Here is a 16,882-nt window from a genome sequence, read left to right as displayed (position 1 = left end):
GAAAGATCTGTTGTAAAATTAGAAATTTGGTTTCAACTCCGAGGATGAAGTTGTAGAGAGTTGGCCACTTTTGATTTTGAAGTGGGCCTTTGTAGCTGTCTTCGAACCCCTGGAATAAAGAGAGTTGATTTGCGATGGAATCTCCAGAGCCTGCAGTCATATATTACAATATGTTGTAAATCCAGAGGGTACAATATAGATTTCACAGGGGGCCCTCGGGTTAATTGAAATTCCATCTGTTTCTTCTCTGTGGCAAACTCAGTCTCCTGGGATATTAGCTCAGGGTAAGATATGACATTTACAACTTTTTAAGTTTTAGGCTAAAGTAGAAGTTTGCCTAAATCGACTCCTCCCTACTTTCTACATCCTACCTTCAATTAAAAAAAAAAAAGTTTACAAGACAGCCTTTATTTCCCCCACAGCTGCCCCCGAGTCAGTCCCCCCCTCCTTTCCAGTGCATGCCGGGCAATGCCATGTATTCTTAGACTCCCAATGGCCCCCATTACTGTCAATTAGTTACGGAATGCTACAGGGATTCATGCCTGACAGCTCTGGTAAAGGCAGGAGAAATGGGCCCAGTAGGGAGCGAGGGGCCTGATTCTTTTTTGTGCACAAGAAATACCTTTCTCAGCAAAGCTTTTAATGGCCTTCCCTTCATTCTTTCCCTCTGCTCTAGCGCTGCGCCCCCCATGATCCCAACACATCATACACACATGCGCTCCTATATTCACACACTGACACGTTTGTGTGAATATCGCCCAGGACTGTGAGAACTCTCTGAGCAGGAGGCTCTGAAATGTCCTTATAACCTCTGAAAATCACAGAGCTTTAACATTCCAGTATATATCTTTGCTATAATCTGATTCCTAACTTCCTCTCTTCAGAAGGTTTCTTGTTACCAAGTGCCTCTTTGGCCTCTGGCTTTTTAGCATATTTTCCTTCTGCAGTTCTCCTCCTTCCAAAGAAGAAATGCGTTCTCTCTGACCACAAACTCTGGGTCAGGAGCCCACTGCACCCGCCATGGGGTCACTGAGTTGGGCAGGCGATGGTGCTTGGCATCTCCTGCCACTCCCAGGTCTTTCTGACTTCTTTCTCTTCCTCTTGCCTTCCTCTCCTCTACTTTCCCACCATTTCTCCCTTTCCTCCTCCTATCTATGCCTAGATCATTCCATTTACTCTGGAGACTTCAGGCCAGAGGTGTGGTTTTACTCATTTTTGTTCTCTCTCTCCCCTTCCTTACCCACTCCAAGTATTTACCATTACAGGACAAAAGACTTTGTTTTGTTCACCAACGTATCTGTACTCCAAAGAATAGCACCTGCCGCAAGCAGGAGCTCAGTAATACGTGTTGAGAATGAATGCATGCATAGAAAAGCATTTAATGCCGTTGGTGGTACTCAGGGTTAAGGAGAACCCAGCATCACATCAAAATGGTCTGCCTGTTCCTGGTGTGCTGTCTTTGCTCTTTCGTAGGAGTACCAGCCTTTTCTTAGCCTTCAGAACAAAGATGCACTTAGGAAAAGCCTACTAGGAAGATAACAGGTCCCAAGAGGAAGTAAATACAGTGCTTAAAGTGATTACACTTCTCTGATGGGTTTGAAAAAGATGGCAGAGTAAAGGGAGGAGATGATGACATACTAGAGAAAAACACTCTCTGGGACAATTCATGCCTGGGTTATACATTGTTCCAGGCCCTTCCTCTCCTGGAGCCCAGCCTCATGCAGGGTGTTGAGGAGTCACCCAAGGGCAGTGGCAGGAAGACACTCTTACCCCATCTAATCCAGACATCTATAGAAGGGCAGAGGAAAGATCCAGAAGAGGGCAATATAATGGAAACAGCAAGGAGGGATTTCTTGAGCCTAAGAGTAAGGCTGCAGGCATCCCTTCCCGGGCTCTTACGGTCTCAGGCAGTAGTGGGTAGACACTGCCCACGGCATGACTCCGGTCTGCAAAAGGCAGCTATTTTTTATGGTCAACCCATCACCACCCACATATAGCTTTAAGATTCCTACAGATTCATCAAGCTTCATATTTATGCCATCTGAGAGATATTTCCCATGCTGTCTGTTTATCAGATCTGCTTTACTTCAGTGCTTTTCAAATGTGACTGTGAATGTGAGTCACCTGGCAATCCCATGAAAGTGCCGATTCTGTGGCGTGTCCTGGGATTCTGCATTTCTAACAAGCTCCCAGGTGATCCATTATTGCTGGTCCACTGACACAATGAATAGCAAGACTTTACTTCATCATCTTGGCAAGAAGTAGAGAGGGCTTTGTAAAGATGGATTGACTCTAACCTGAATTAAAGAAACCAAAGTCTCATGAATAAAGATTTTGATTCCTCAGATAAGAAAAAAGATGTATGTATGATTCTCATATCTTTCCTTTTTGGTAAGTGAGTATAGGAGGTGCTTGGAAACAGTCGAGGAACTCATGAGGTAGATATGCTAATGCTGTTTGTCCAGTGTAAATTTCAATGCTTTTCTACCCACTTGAACAAGAAATTCTATTACAAAGTTTCAATTTTGTGTTTGTTTTAAACAGTGGAGTTACTTCATCATGAAGAAAGAAGTAAGTCACTGTATGATCAATGAATGAGGTTACTTGGAAGAGGGTATGACCAGCTGTCTACTTTGCTTCTTTCCTACCTGCTAAAGAAGAGGCAAAAAGAAAAGAAGAGGTAAGGTACATAATACAGTTCCATTGGTAACCAATAAATACAATTTTGATTGGAAAGAAGTACAATAGAATATTCACACTTGCATATGGTTAATCCTGCCCACGGTGTCTGCTCTTATAAACACACAAGCTTGGGACTCAATATACAGGGACAACTTGTATTTATAAATCCAAAGAAATTCAGTACACAGCTACTAATATTTACTACATCTGGTGCTAGGTGCCAGTTGGGGGTCCAGATCCAAAAGGAGTGGACAGTCTAATTAGGAGTATAACACAATGTAAATGAAGCAATAATTTAAAATGTAAACTCTAACTTTTTATTATTCCACAAACTTCCAGGCATTTATGGGAGTTAAAGGGAGCTTATGGGAAGAAGAGATTCATTGAGACTGAGATGGTCAGGGAAGGTTTTCTAAAAGGTGAGATATGAATTGGAATTTTAAGGAAGGTTAGGCCGGGAGAGATGGCAACAGAGTGAAGAGTGTGTCAGGAAGGACGAACAACGGTGTGGGGACAAGAGAACATAAAGTGTGTGGGAGCATATGGGCGCAGGCTGCTGGAGGGGCTTATTTAAAGGAAATATGGTAGAGAGAGAAATGTGGGAACAATAAAGTTGGGATCAGATTAAGAAAGGTCTTGAATTTTCGGCTACAAAGGTTGGACTTGATTCTGTTAATAATAAAAAAAGTAACAATAAGGAACCACTGGATATTTTGAGCAGAAGAATACATTTTAACCAAAGTATTTTATTTCAAAGATTTTATTTACTTATTTGACAGAGAGAGACACAGCGAGAGAAGGAACCCAAGCAGGGGGAGTGGGAGAGGGAGAAGCAGGCTTCCTGCCGAGCAGGGAGCCCCAGGCAGGGCTCAATCCCAGGACCCTGGGATCATGACCTGAGCTGAAGGCAGACGCTTAATGACTGAGCCACCCAGGCACCCCTAACCAAAGTATTTTAATAAATTGATTTCAATAGCCCAAGTATAAGGCATAATTAGCAGGGTGGCAAAGGACACTGACTATGTGGTATAGAAGGGTTGATCTGAAGGAACCATAGACTTTAATGACTGATTATACTTAACGGATGAGCAGTGACCCTGAGGCTTGAAGTTAGTAGAATAGAAAATAAACAGTGGGGGGGGGGTTCAATTTGAGATATTTTAAGTTTTAAGAACTAGTGAGACAGATAAGTGGACAAATCCAATAGTTAACTAGAAGTGGGACAGTGTGACCTTGCTGAGACATGGTGGGGCCTGACATCTTAGGAGTGAAAGACCTCTCCAAGGAAAAACATGCAGAGACTGAATCTGGGGAAATGCCTGTATGTATGGCCTACATGGGAGAAGAAGCAGAGGCATACAGAGAATGAAAGAAGAGAGGGGAAGAAGGGGCGTCGGGCCAGAGGCAGGGGCCACAGCGTCGAATACCGCAGAGGAACCCAGCATGACTAGATCAAGGGAAGGTCCTTCAAGGCTACCGGTGCCTTTCCAGTGTGGACAACACAGTGGAAGGATGGAAACCAGATGACAGGAGATTAAGGGGTGAGCAGGTCATAACAAAGTTAGAATTTATGGACTTCCCTTTAGATAAAAGGAAAAATAGAATGGAAACTGAGGGGGAAATTAAGACAAGTGTTTGTGTTGCTTCTTCATTTATTCTCATGGTGACCCAGATTTCTTTGTTTATTGATTAAGGGGAAGGAAAAAAAAGGGAGAGAAAAAATGGCATTTTAAAAACTGCAGAGGGACGGGAATTTGAAGTGGTAAAATCCTGAAGGAGATAGGCCTCCTGGTAAAAGGCGAGCCCTATAAATGGCAGCAAGGCAAAACAAAACAAAACAAACCTAAACCCAAAAACTCTCCAAACAACCCTGCTTCCATATATTTGAAAGAAAAGGGGTACAGGCTCCTAGGGGTCCCATCCCCTCCATCATGTGAGACTGTTTTCAAGTTCCAGGTATGGAGGTCAAGTGGAAGAATGGAGACTGTTTGGACTGGCCATTGTATTAGGAAATCGGCAAAAGGTGAATACAAAGCACTGCCAAACAACAGTTGAGATGAACGTTACCTGGCTAAATAAGCACAAACACACACCCAAAGACGGTACCCAGTGGGCATGACTCAGGGGTGTGGAACCAACACAACAGACTGGGGACAATGAAGCACCAGAACAAGTGGTTAATAACCTCAACTGGCACGATCCAGAAACTATGGCATATCGACAAGAGGAAGGTGATTAAGAATGCTGAATAAGAGCTACTGTTTAAAAGAGACTATTTAAAAAGCACTCGTTGGGAGTCAAGCAAAGGACAATAACTCACTGAGCACCGTACAGCCCACACTCAGCTTGGACACGTGTGGGATACAGAAGAATCACCAGGCAGTGTTCCTGCCCTCGAGGAGCTTCAGTGTAGTTGGGGAGCGGAGATGAGCACGATCAAACCCTAAGAGCACATCCACATTGTGCAGTGGAGACAGGCTTTTAAGTGCCATGAGGAAGAGTTGGTTGGAGCAGAGCTGGTTAAGTAGCCAGGGTGCTGGAATGGGAGTGGTCCCCCACCCTACGTTCTTCATACCCTCACCAATGGTCACAGCCGAGCCTCACACAGTTGTAGCTGCAAGATCAGAAATGGAGCCGAGGAAAGGGTAACTGTTTTCCTATCATGTGAAGGACCCTCGAAAGCTATACTCTCCCTGCTCAGTGACAGATCTGAAAGCAATGCTCATCTTCCTTCTGCGCCTGGTGCGGGGTGCTCTGCTCAGAACAGCAAGCTGGGTTACGAGGAAGAAATTAGATTTGGGAGTGGTGAGAAGTCTGGAGCCCTTTTTACAAATCTTTTTATTTATTCTTTCCCCAGTTGTATTGAGATATAATTGACACAAAACATTATACATGCTTAAGTGTACAACACAATGATTTGGTCTATGTATATATTGCAAAATGATTGCCACGACAAGATTAGTTAACATGCATTACCTCACATAGTGATGTCTTTTTCTCCTTGTGATGAGAAATTTCAAGATCTACTCTCAGCACCTTTCAAATATACGGGGCAGTATTGCTAAGTAGAGTCATCGTGAAGTCCTTGATGAGAAGGAAGGTGCCCGAAGCCACTCCACAGCGCACAGCCACTGAGTGCCTGAGCTGCCCTTAGGAGCATTCCCATGGGCTGTGGTGAAGACGCTTCCCCAGTGCTCTCCACTCCAGGAGTCTCCCTCCACTTCAGAGCATGTTCAGGTCATTCAAGCCTGGGGGGCAGTTTTGGCTCTGCCACTTACCAGCTGGGTGGCCTTGGGCAAGTTACTTAAGACAACTGAGTTGAATATCCTCCTCCAACAGGATAACAATTCTTGTAGGAAAAGTGTGTGGCAAGAGGCAACTGCTTGATGTTATTGTCATTTCCAATTACTCTCTCCTTCCCTTATCTTCATCGCTTGGTAAGGAAAACGGTAGTTTCCCCCTTCCTCTTTCTTTCATTCAGCCACACTGCTTGGCAGCGGAGAGTCTTCCCTTGATCCGATGGATCTGGTTCAAGCAACTGACGATTTGCCTGGCGCTGGACTAATGCCCCTCTGATCACACACACACCCACACACACACGCACACGCGCGCATGCACACACTCACACACACACACACACACGTGAGGCCTGGAATTCATATTTTTAAAAGTTTCTACTCCTGATTAAGACTGTTATACCCATTCAGACTCAAGCACCCCATGAGAACACATAATGATATTGTATGAAAAACATGAATTATTTTCTATCAAGCCGAGTGAGTTCCGGGGCAGCAGCTGCCTCAATTATAGACTTAGGAATACATTGAAAGGCACTTGTCTAACTGAGGACTTAACATTTCAGAGAAGTGCACCATCAAAACCAACTTTTTTTTATTTGCTGCTTTCTGAAACAGTCTACCGTTCAAGCTTAGGTTTGCTCCAATCTTTTATTTTTGCTTTTCTGGGTTGAAAATTACCATCACTCTATCATGGATGTTTCCTTTACCTGTGATCATGTGACTCATGTCCTTATAAGGAGTCAAGGACCAAGGCATCCACGCAAGGCGGAAGGCAGAGAGGGGGAGTGCACCACAGAGGATGGAGGGAGCAGAGGCTGAGTGTAGGGTGGAGGGAGAGGACAGGCAGAGTAGTTGGGGGCACTGGCTGTGAACTGAATGTCCCATATGTACAGTTCTGGCAGGTGGATGTTAAATTCAGCAAATCTGACCGAAGGAAAAAACTTTTCAAATGTTTCTAAAGTCTTGCCCAGTGTCCCACACTTTTAGGTGTGTGTGTGTGTGTGTGTGTGTGTGTGTGTGTGTGTGTGTGATGGGGGTGGGGTGGCTGTATACTCAGAGTTGAAAATAAAAAAGCTCCCTCTATTGACTCCTGAATGGCTGAGATAAAGAGAACCACATGGGACTCATTGTCAGAAATGAGAGCTCAGAAGCTGGCCTCCTTTTTCCCATTATTGTGCTATTCTCCTCCTTCCCCCTATCCCTCCCACCTCAAAATGTTTCCCCAGCCCCCACCCAACCCCCACTACCCCCCTCCCCAATAGCCCAAAGACCCTCTTTTAAAGCTCCCACTGTTGAGGCCCCCTCGATGGAGCCCAAGACCTCCATTCAGAGTCACTGGTTTGGGTAAAATCCCTTATTCACCCCCTACCCACCCCCCTGCCCCATCAGCTGAGCCTCAGTTCAGACCTCACAAAACAAAACAAAACCAGCCCATAGAATTGATGGTTGCTGCTGGAGGACCCCCCTCCGCTCTGTCCCCCAGGGGCTCCTGCCGAGGCAGCTTCTATTCTCCACCTTCCCTCCCTCCCTGCCCCCGACCCTGCTGGATTTTTGTAGTTAACAAGCGCACACTGTTATTATTGTGCCCCCTATCATATTTATTCCCTTTCAGAGCTGATCCGCACTTTTGTCAGAGGCAACCCAGGCATCTTTTGACATTTGAGCCTTTCTGTCTGCTGGGGAGTGATGGCATTGGTGGCAGCGGGGGTGACCCATGCTTCTAAGATGGAGCAAGCAACGCAGAAATGAGGAAGAAGAGAACAAAACCCCAAAACAACAGGGACTGGAGAGGAAAAAGAAACACATTGTAACTTGTGAGTGACCCAATGTGAAAGAGGTAAGGGGAGGAGGGTGCTAATGAGTTTGATGACAGTTGTATTTAAAAGAGTTTTATTTCCCAGCAAGGCTGCAAGTTGGCTAACTTGGTGATAACTCTCAACTAAGCTTTCCTTTACACGTTACCTAAATTTGAGAGAAACGAGAAAGGGAAACAGAGAGAGTGAGAAGCGGTGAAACCCAGAGAGATTCAGAGACAAATACCAACACCACACACACACACATACACACACACACATAAAAGAAGAAGAAAAAGAGAGAAAGAGATAAAAATTTCTTTTTGGTGCTCTTAATATAACACACAGTTGCAAGTGGCTAAGAGATTTGGCAAAGGCCCCTTGTGCTTTTTCTAAATAGAAAGCTTAGGAAATGTCACCAGAATCCCCAAACTTTTGCGATTAGTAAACTTCCCAGATTCTTTCATATTCATTTCCATTGAGAATTTTGTGGTCATGGGCTAGAAGTAACCTCTGAAAGTGTTGTTCCAATTAATGTCTGCAGAGTGCTGAAATGTCAATGGAGAGAAACTTCAAGAAAACACAGCTAACTAGTTTTCACTTGACCTCACAGAGAGGGGCATTTTTATTCCAATTGTACATCTGAGGAAAGGAAGTTGAACAGCACTGTGATTTGCAGAGGCCCAAGGTAGAGCGAGGGACAGAGAACATCTGACTGCCGGGCCCCCAGCCAGCTCCTCGAAAAACCACAGCCTTCATTTTTCACGATCATATTTCTAGGAAAGAATGCATCTGTACCGATGAGGAAATCTGAACAACAAAATTCCAACATACTCCTATAGGAGAAGTGTGCGTGTCGAGAGAAGGTTAAGGGAAGAGATTAGCCTGTGGGATTAGTCATCTCCTGACTTGATTTTCTTTCCTTATAAGACAAAAAGAGAGGAATCTCATGAGAAGGCTACACAGAGGGAGACGCTCGGAGTCCTCTCTGATTGTGTTCTTTCACTTTTCTAAATAATCCATTGTATTCTTAAAGACCTTGTCCTTCCAAATTGCTCAAAGCACTCACAAACATTAATCGAACCTCAGGACTGTTGTAGGTGACATATATCATTACTCTCCACTTTCAGATGGAGAAACAGGCTTAGAGAAATGAAGTTTCTAGTGTAAGATTACTCAGAAACTCCACAGTAGAACGAGGTCTAGAATTCCTCATTCCCAGGCTGAAATCCACCCATTTTGCTGTGAGATTAATGACATCCAACATGTCCTCCAGCAAAGTCTCCAATGGCCAAATCTTATTTTTAGGCCCAAGCTTTCCCCCTGTGTCCTCTTTCTGCAAACTTTAAATGGTGCCCATTACACTAACTATAATCTTTCCTGAGATATCAAATCTAAGATTCTCACAGGTTTTGCCTCAGAATAAACCCTTCAATTTTTACTTTACCCTCCCATCATACAATTTCTATTCACCCTAGGCTTGATACCTGCCCCAATTTCCCTTTCTTGGGAGTACAGATATCCCCACTGGTCTTAGTACAAAAATAATTGATCCATGATATTTGGATAGTGCTTCATGGTTCATAAAAAGGCTTCATTTAACCCTTCAGTTGAACTTCACTACAGTCCTAAGACTTTTATAGACAAGGGAAGTGAGTCAGGCTCAAAGAGGTTATGAGTCTAAAGTCGCACGGCTAAGAAATTTGTGTGGGGGTTGAGGGGGTGCAGGGAGACAAGAACCAGGTCTTCTAGGACTCAGATACAGAATATTTTATGTTAATGTTGGAGACAGCGCCTGGAGAATGAATTTTCTGTATATACGGAAGAAGTCAACAAGGGCAATTACAGTGTCTGAAAATAATTCAACCTCAAAGACAGTCTGTAGGTTTAACCTAGTAGAGTATTCCTTAAGTATTACTAAGGAACCTAGAACCACTACTTGAAAATCAAGAAGACTGCAACAAATGTAAGGTAAACTGTAATCTATTTGGATGCAGGGACCTGAGATTTGGTTGACACGAAACGTTCTGCTACATTGTGGGGAATAATTCATTCATGTAACCGAGACAAGTTTTGGGGTCAGAGTTATCACACATCTTAGAAAAGAATATATGTTCTGTAGATGTATGAAATGTTTTAAAGTATTAATTAGGTCAAAGTGGTCAATAGTGTTGTTCAAGTCATCTATGTCTTTACTAATTTTTTATCTAGTTCTGTCAGTTGCTGAGAAAAGGGTGTTCAAATCTCTGACCATGACTGTGAACTTGTCTATTTCTCCCTTTAATTCTGCTCATTTTCACTTTGTATATTTTGCAGCTCTGTTATAAGGTGCGTACTCACTTATTATTTTATACCTTCCTAATGAATAGACTCTTTATCATTATGTCATGTCCCTCTCTATCTCTGGAAATACTCTGCCATTAAGTCTACTTTATCTGATATTAATAGAGCTTTCTACCCTTATGCTTACTGCTTGCATGGTTTATCTTTTCTGCCCACTTACTTTCAACCTGTATCATCTACTCAAGATCAAATAATTCTAAATTCTTAATTACATAAGAGCTTTTGTGAATTTTATTAGTTTGAGTGAGATACTGAGAGTATGATCATCTCTGGGTGAATCAATAAGAGGGAATTTCTGAACTTTCCCCCCTTCTCTGCACAAGGTAAATGCTAGTCCATGACCTTGTCACTTGGTCCATGATCATTAAGGTTTTCTTTTTAAAAATTTTTTTAATTTAAATTCAATTAGCCAACGTATAGTACATCATCAGTTTCAGATGTAGCATTCAATAATTTATCAGTTGTGTATAACACCCAGTACTCCAACATCCCTGCCTCTCATCTCTTCAACTAAAAGACACAAGCAGGGAGTCTCATTGAATTTCTTTCTTTCCTGAGACTCTCTCCTCAATGCTCCTTTTGTTTCTTTTTTAACCCCTTGGTTTGGTAATAGCTCCCATTTTTGATGCTCCTTTATCCCTTTTCAAATCCCTCCACAAAACTTACTTCTTTTTCTTGGTCTCGGTTTTTTTTCCTCCTTTCCAGCCACATCCACTCAACTAGATGTCTCCCTGTTTGTTCAGTGTTTTGTTTAAGCCTAAATCAGACAGTCAACGCCTTGAGGCTGGGGTTTCATGCTCAGAATTCTGTGCTTTGCAAAATACCATCTGCACTTACCACACTCTACAAATAATAAATAATCAGACCAAAGAATCAGAAAACCGGTGCCAGATCACTGATTAGCATAAGTACTCAGCACATAAAAAGAGCTGTTGCTGCTGCCACAGAAACGTTTTCTCCAAGAAAAGGAGAGCAGGGAACAAGAACCTTGGAAGAGATCCTTGGTCACAATTCAATTTGGATGAGAAAGAGGACAAACTGACTGTGGAGGGGAAGGCCCCCGGGGCTCCTTCTCGTCCTCTGTGTCTTAAGAAACTGGCCTGAGAGCTCTCTCTAGGTCTTATTCTTCCTCTGTACCCAGCCCCTGGCACAGCGCCTGGCATGAAGGAGCCCCAGAATAAACATATTCTTGAACCGTTGACTTGAACCTAAAGTGTTAGGGGGACAGTGAGCTCATTCCAGTGCCTAGCTATGGAATTGTTCTTTCAGACAGAGCCTGACTCCTGACTCATTTATAGACATCCAATTGCTATAGGAACTGGATTACTACCATTTGATTAAACCCCATTTGATATTCATAATTCGATGTTCTGAACATAGAGAACTATGTGAAATAGGCTCTGGTTAAGAAGGCAGATCTCATATATATAACATTTTCATTTGTTATATCCAAATATATATTTATATTTACTTTTATACATAATAAATGAAAAATCTGTGAAAATGATTATATCTATACCTAGAATTTCAAAATGGTTCAGTGAAAATATTTGACCCTTAAAGGGATGCATCCTCAGCTACATAGAAAACTCACATTACAGAGGACTTGTAATGAAGGCCCCAGTGGGTGGGGTCTGAAATTTCAGTTTACTGTCATTATATATCCTAGCTGGACCAACCATGAGTATACCTTTCTTTGTCTCTGCTTCCTCTCCCCCACATCCCTCTGTTTCCTAGAGGAATGAGCATCAGGTATATGAAAGCATATACCTTTCTAGCTTGCTCTAGAAATACCTGTACTATATCTTCTCCTATGAGGTATGGAGTTGGGGTTCTCCAACTACTAAGTTATAGGATTCAGGTGCTCTGGATACTGGTAACCTCAACACTCACATGCAAAAAGTTTGAGAATGACCATTTATCCATTCATTCAGTACACATTTCCTGAGCTCCTTCAATGAACCAGCTCCTTCATAAGTAAGATGAGGTTCCAGCCCTTTAGGAAGACTACAGCAAAGCCTTCAAATCCTGCAAAAGTTGGAAGTTTCTTATGATGTAGCTTTATTTTGGGATGGGAAGTAAAGACAAGGCTGATAAAGACATGACATTGATGGTCTAGGTATCTTGCGTGCGTCTTCTCAACTCTGAATATAGAAGACTCCTCTTTCATCTGGGACAAACCTGCTACTGACTAGGCTAACAGACAAAACCTTAAGGGCAAAGAAAAGGCAGAAGCAAAAGAGAAGACTGAGAAAACAGAGAGATGCGGGGAGGAGGAAGCAGAGACAAAGAAAAGTATACTCATGGTTGGCCCAATATGAATCTTGTGGACATTAGGTTCATGCTATGGGGTCTAGGGTTGTATAAATCTGTGCTCCCTTTCTTGGCCTGAGTGGGCTTTGCAGCACCAGGCAATGATTAACTAGAATAGAATGACTTAGATGGAAATATTAGGCTAATTAGGACAGTTTCAAGCCTCTGGAGAGCTGGGGTATATGCCTCTTGTAGGAAGGGAAGTCTAGGAAGATGATTTATAATATACATTTTTTGGCTGTGTACAGAAGATCTCCTCAAGAGGACTCAGCTGGATCTTCATTTAAGGGGCTCTGGATCTCAAGACTGGCTTAAGTTTAGAAATTGGTTGAGGCCTCAAGTCTCTATTGTGGTGATTCAACTCAGAGTTCTCTTGGGCAAACCTAGCTTTTCTGCTTTTACAAATCTAGTGTAAAACTTTAGTAGACTGTCCATCTATTCAGCTCTAGAAACAGCAAAATTAATTAGCCAATGCCAGTGACTTCTGAGGTTCAGACCATTCTGTTTATTATTTTGGCTCTGCTACCCATTCTAGTAATCATACCCACCTTGCCTTTGTGACTGTCTGCCATTTAGCCCCTACCATCCCTGAATCCACAGAAACCAGTTAGATGGCAACACAGAGCAGATCGGTGCTCTGGGTTCTGCAGCTCCCTTCGTGAACATATTTATTTCTTACAGACTTGATAAATGGAGAGTCTCCTGGACTCTCTTGTGGGACATAGTTGGAGGGGGCATGTCTTACAAGATAAATCCACTCTAGCATTCAGACGTCCTGAAGCCTTTGGATACCTTCCCCTGTGACAACCGATCTCAAACTTTTTGGTTTCAGACTACTTGGCATTTCTTAGAAATTATTGATAACTCTAAAGAATTTTTGTTTATTTGGGTTATATCTATTGTTTTTTACTGTATTAGAAATTAAAACCGAGAAATTTAAAATATATTCTTTTGATACTATACCAGAACTTGATAAGTGGTAGTTTCTTGAAGGTTAATTACCATATAAAATTTAAATGACATCAATATATTTTTTTAATTCTGTAAAAACCACTGGTCTATCTTGAACATTGGATGATATGGAACGATATTGAACTTAGAATATATTACAGTGTTATGCATTGGTCATTTGCAAAATATTGGTCCACTGACTTACACAGATCATCCAAATGTTGACACATTTTATTCTACAATATTGAGAATCACATTTGTTAATATTAGAAATTAAAAGCTGTCAAGCATATAGTGGCAGGTGCACATTTTCAATATCTCTAATTTTCACTAGAAAGTTTGAATTTTTATCATCAACAAATGCTGCCAGTTGTTTTCACTGAAGTAACATGAAAATGGCAAGAAAAACCTATAGTTTGTCAGTCTTTTTTTTCAAGTAAAAGATGGTATTCCATGAAAAAAAAATTGCTAGTTCAGCTCCCAACTAAAACAGTCACACAAGTGCTTTTTCTCAAGACAACCATCATATCTCAGCATGCAGCAGAAGTGCTTTATAAATACTTCCCATCTGGGGGCACATGGGTGGCTCAGTCGGTTAAGCGGCCAACTCTTGATTTCGGCTCAGGTCATGATCTCAGGGTCACGCGGTCGAGCCCCACATTGGGCTCCCCACTCAGCACAAAGTCTGCTCCGGGATTCTCTCTCTTCCTCTCCCTCTGCCCTCCTCCCCTCCCCATCCCCCACCACTCACACTCATGTGCGCACACTCTCTCTCTCAAATAAATAAATAAATCTTTAAAAAAATACTTCCCATTTCATTACACAGAATATTAAAAAGATGTGCACTCAAGGATTAAAACCTAATACAATTAATATTATTACTGCTTCATCAAGGATAGCCTTAAGTGCAATTAACACTTTCTTTTTATCATCAGTGTGTGGCCATAAAGACTACAAGGGAGACTAGTATAGTTTGGAGATCCTGCTGGATTCTTGCTGACACACTCTACCCATAATTGCTTTTGCACCATCAGTGCAACATAGTGAAAAATGGAAATAACATCTTAGTATTATTATGAAAACAGTTTTGATCTTATGGACTCTGTGAAAGGGTACTGGGAGACCCCCAGGGCTCGGTGGACTACACTGTTAAGAATTGCTGCTCTACAGTGTATCAAAGAAGTTCTGGCATTTTATTTAGGATAGGCCACCTTTGCATCCAGAATTCAATCAACCAACCCATGGTAGAGCCACTTCCAGCTGCTCTTGGCTGCTTGAGCTAGTACTTAGAACACAGAATCCAGATTCTCTGTTTAGTGCAGCCATATCAATGAATTAGGCCTTGTCCAACATTATACTCCTTCCACCCTGACCTCTCACCTTTAGGATCTATGTAGGATTCCCATACATTTTCCCCATTTTCTGTGAAAATGGGCAAAATTGTGCAATTCTTTTTGTGTGCATTGCACCTTCTTGTGGATCATCAATTCCGTACATTACCCTTTGGGCCTGCCAGGAGTTGAGTCTGGTCGTAGGTCTAGAAGCAATGAGAATGCATGAGGGAAGGTCTAGAAAAGGATCAGCAGTCTCCTGAAAGGTCACCACCTCAGGATTGGCCATTTCAGTTTCCTTAGGTGAGGAGAGACTAACCTCCATAGATAGGAAGGAAGGAATGCTTCTTTCAGCAATGAAGACTCAGCAGAATTTAGGGGTTTAAGGTCAGGATGTGCCCATATGTCCTCATTACAATGTGAGCTGGGAATCTGAAGGCCTAAACTCACCATTTTCTTTCTTTCAAGTTCTCCAGCTTATTAAGAAGCATCTAACTATCTCCTTTATACTTCTTATCTTTACGTTCTATGACAACATCTGCTTTTTCACAAAAAGCTTTGACTTCTGTTGGCAGTTGATTACGTGTGCTTGCAGGTAATAGGTGATAATATAAGTTCTGTATTGGCATGACACAGATGACCAGTGTCCCCTTTACCACTGGCAGTAGGGTAATTAATACATATATTTATTTTTTTTTTTTAAAGATTTTATTTATTTATTTGACAGAGAGAGAGAGACAGTGAGAGCAGGAACACAAGCAGGGGGAGTGGGAGAGGGAGAAGCAGGCTTCCCGCTGAGCAGGGAGCCCGATGCGGGGCTCGATCCCAGGACCCTGGGATCATGACCTGAGCTGAAGGCAGCCGCTTAATGACTGAGCCACCCAGGCGCCCCTAATTAATACATTTAAATCTAATCAGATCCAAGTAACAATTCCAGAAAACCCAAAGCTAATTCAGAGAACCCATCCTTAAGGCTCTGCTGCTCTAAAATCACTTCCAGTACTAATTTCTGTATCATAAGAGTTTGGAGAGAAGCAAACCCATGAGCGACACAGACTAAGGGACTTTTAATTTGGATTAGGCCTTGCACAATAATGGTTAAGGAGTCTACTTAAGGCCCTGCTTCCGTATCTCATGTGGGGCCCCAAGTCACCAGGGCTAATAGTCAGGAAAGAAAATTAGACATAAACTGGGGAGAGCAGATATGCATTAAGTGCTTACTATTATGTGCCCTCTGCTCTTCTGGGATCCACAGTAGTGTCCTTTGTTCACCTCATCCCTACTGACCTTGCTGGTATTCATGGCTAAAGCCAGTGGCTGGTGTAATGCTCACTTAGGTCCCTTTTGGCTCCGTTAGGGATAGTAATCAGGGCTGGCAGTCCTGCCTCATCTGCAGACCCTTCTGGAATTGAGCTAAGACCTATATTTGGCCTTGGTCCAGGTGGTCTTCTCTGCTGAGTATAATCCCATGTCAGATTGGCAGGCTCTCTGTGGCAAGTTCTCTAGATAGATCCTCAGCCTAATTTGAGTTCTGCATGTCCTGGGTAACTGAAAGTGGTTTGGACAAGCTAAATTTGTATGTCTTCTGCTGTCCACTACACCGTACCCCTGGGTTTGCATTAAAGTAACACATCCCATGTTGATCAAGGGCAGCACAGGAGGTAGTCTTCCAGAGCCCCAGATGAGGAATCAGAATAAAGATTCCTCCCCTCAGAATTCACTTGACTTCATTGGGTGCTTCTAAAGCATACCTGCCATTTCATGATCTGTGTACATATGTACATGATGGGTGGGGAGGGGGGCAGGAGAGAGAGAGAGAGAGAGAGAGAATGAGTTCTATGGATCCAATAGTGTGCTGGTCCTCTGGATCTGTGAAGGAGAAAAGCCCTGGTGTGCAGTATTTGCTAATTTCTGTGATGAAATGGCTGATTTCTAGCTACCATTGATTTAATGACCTGCTCAGAAAATTTTTGAATTTTTACAAAGTAACCTTGCTAGCCAGTATAAGCTGACTTCAGTATTCAGGTGCCTGGAACCTTCCTTTATCTGTCTTTTTTCCTTTTTATTTATCTATTGTCTCTTCTTATAACTCCACAGCCAGAAAGAGTGGGCTTTGTTTTCTTTTTTCTTTAAAAAATTTTTTAAAGATCTTATTTATTTATTTGAGAAA

The sequence above is a fragment of the Eumetopias jubatus genome, unplaced genomic scaffold (assembly GCF_037043125.1).
Source record: "Eumetopias jubatus isolate StellerSeaLion01/CBP00866 unplaced genomic scaffold, mEumJub1_p1.0 scaffold_1, whole genome shotgun sequence".
Classification (NCBI taxonomy): domain Eukaryota; kingdom Metazoa; phylum Chordata; class Mammalia; order Carnivora; family Otariidae; genus Eumetopias; species Eumetopias jubatus.
The sequence above is the reverse complement of the archived record's forward strand: the minus strand, read 5'-3'. Positions refer to the sequence as shown.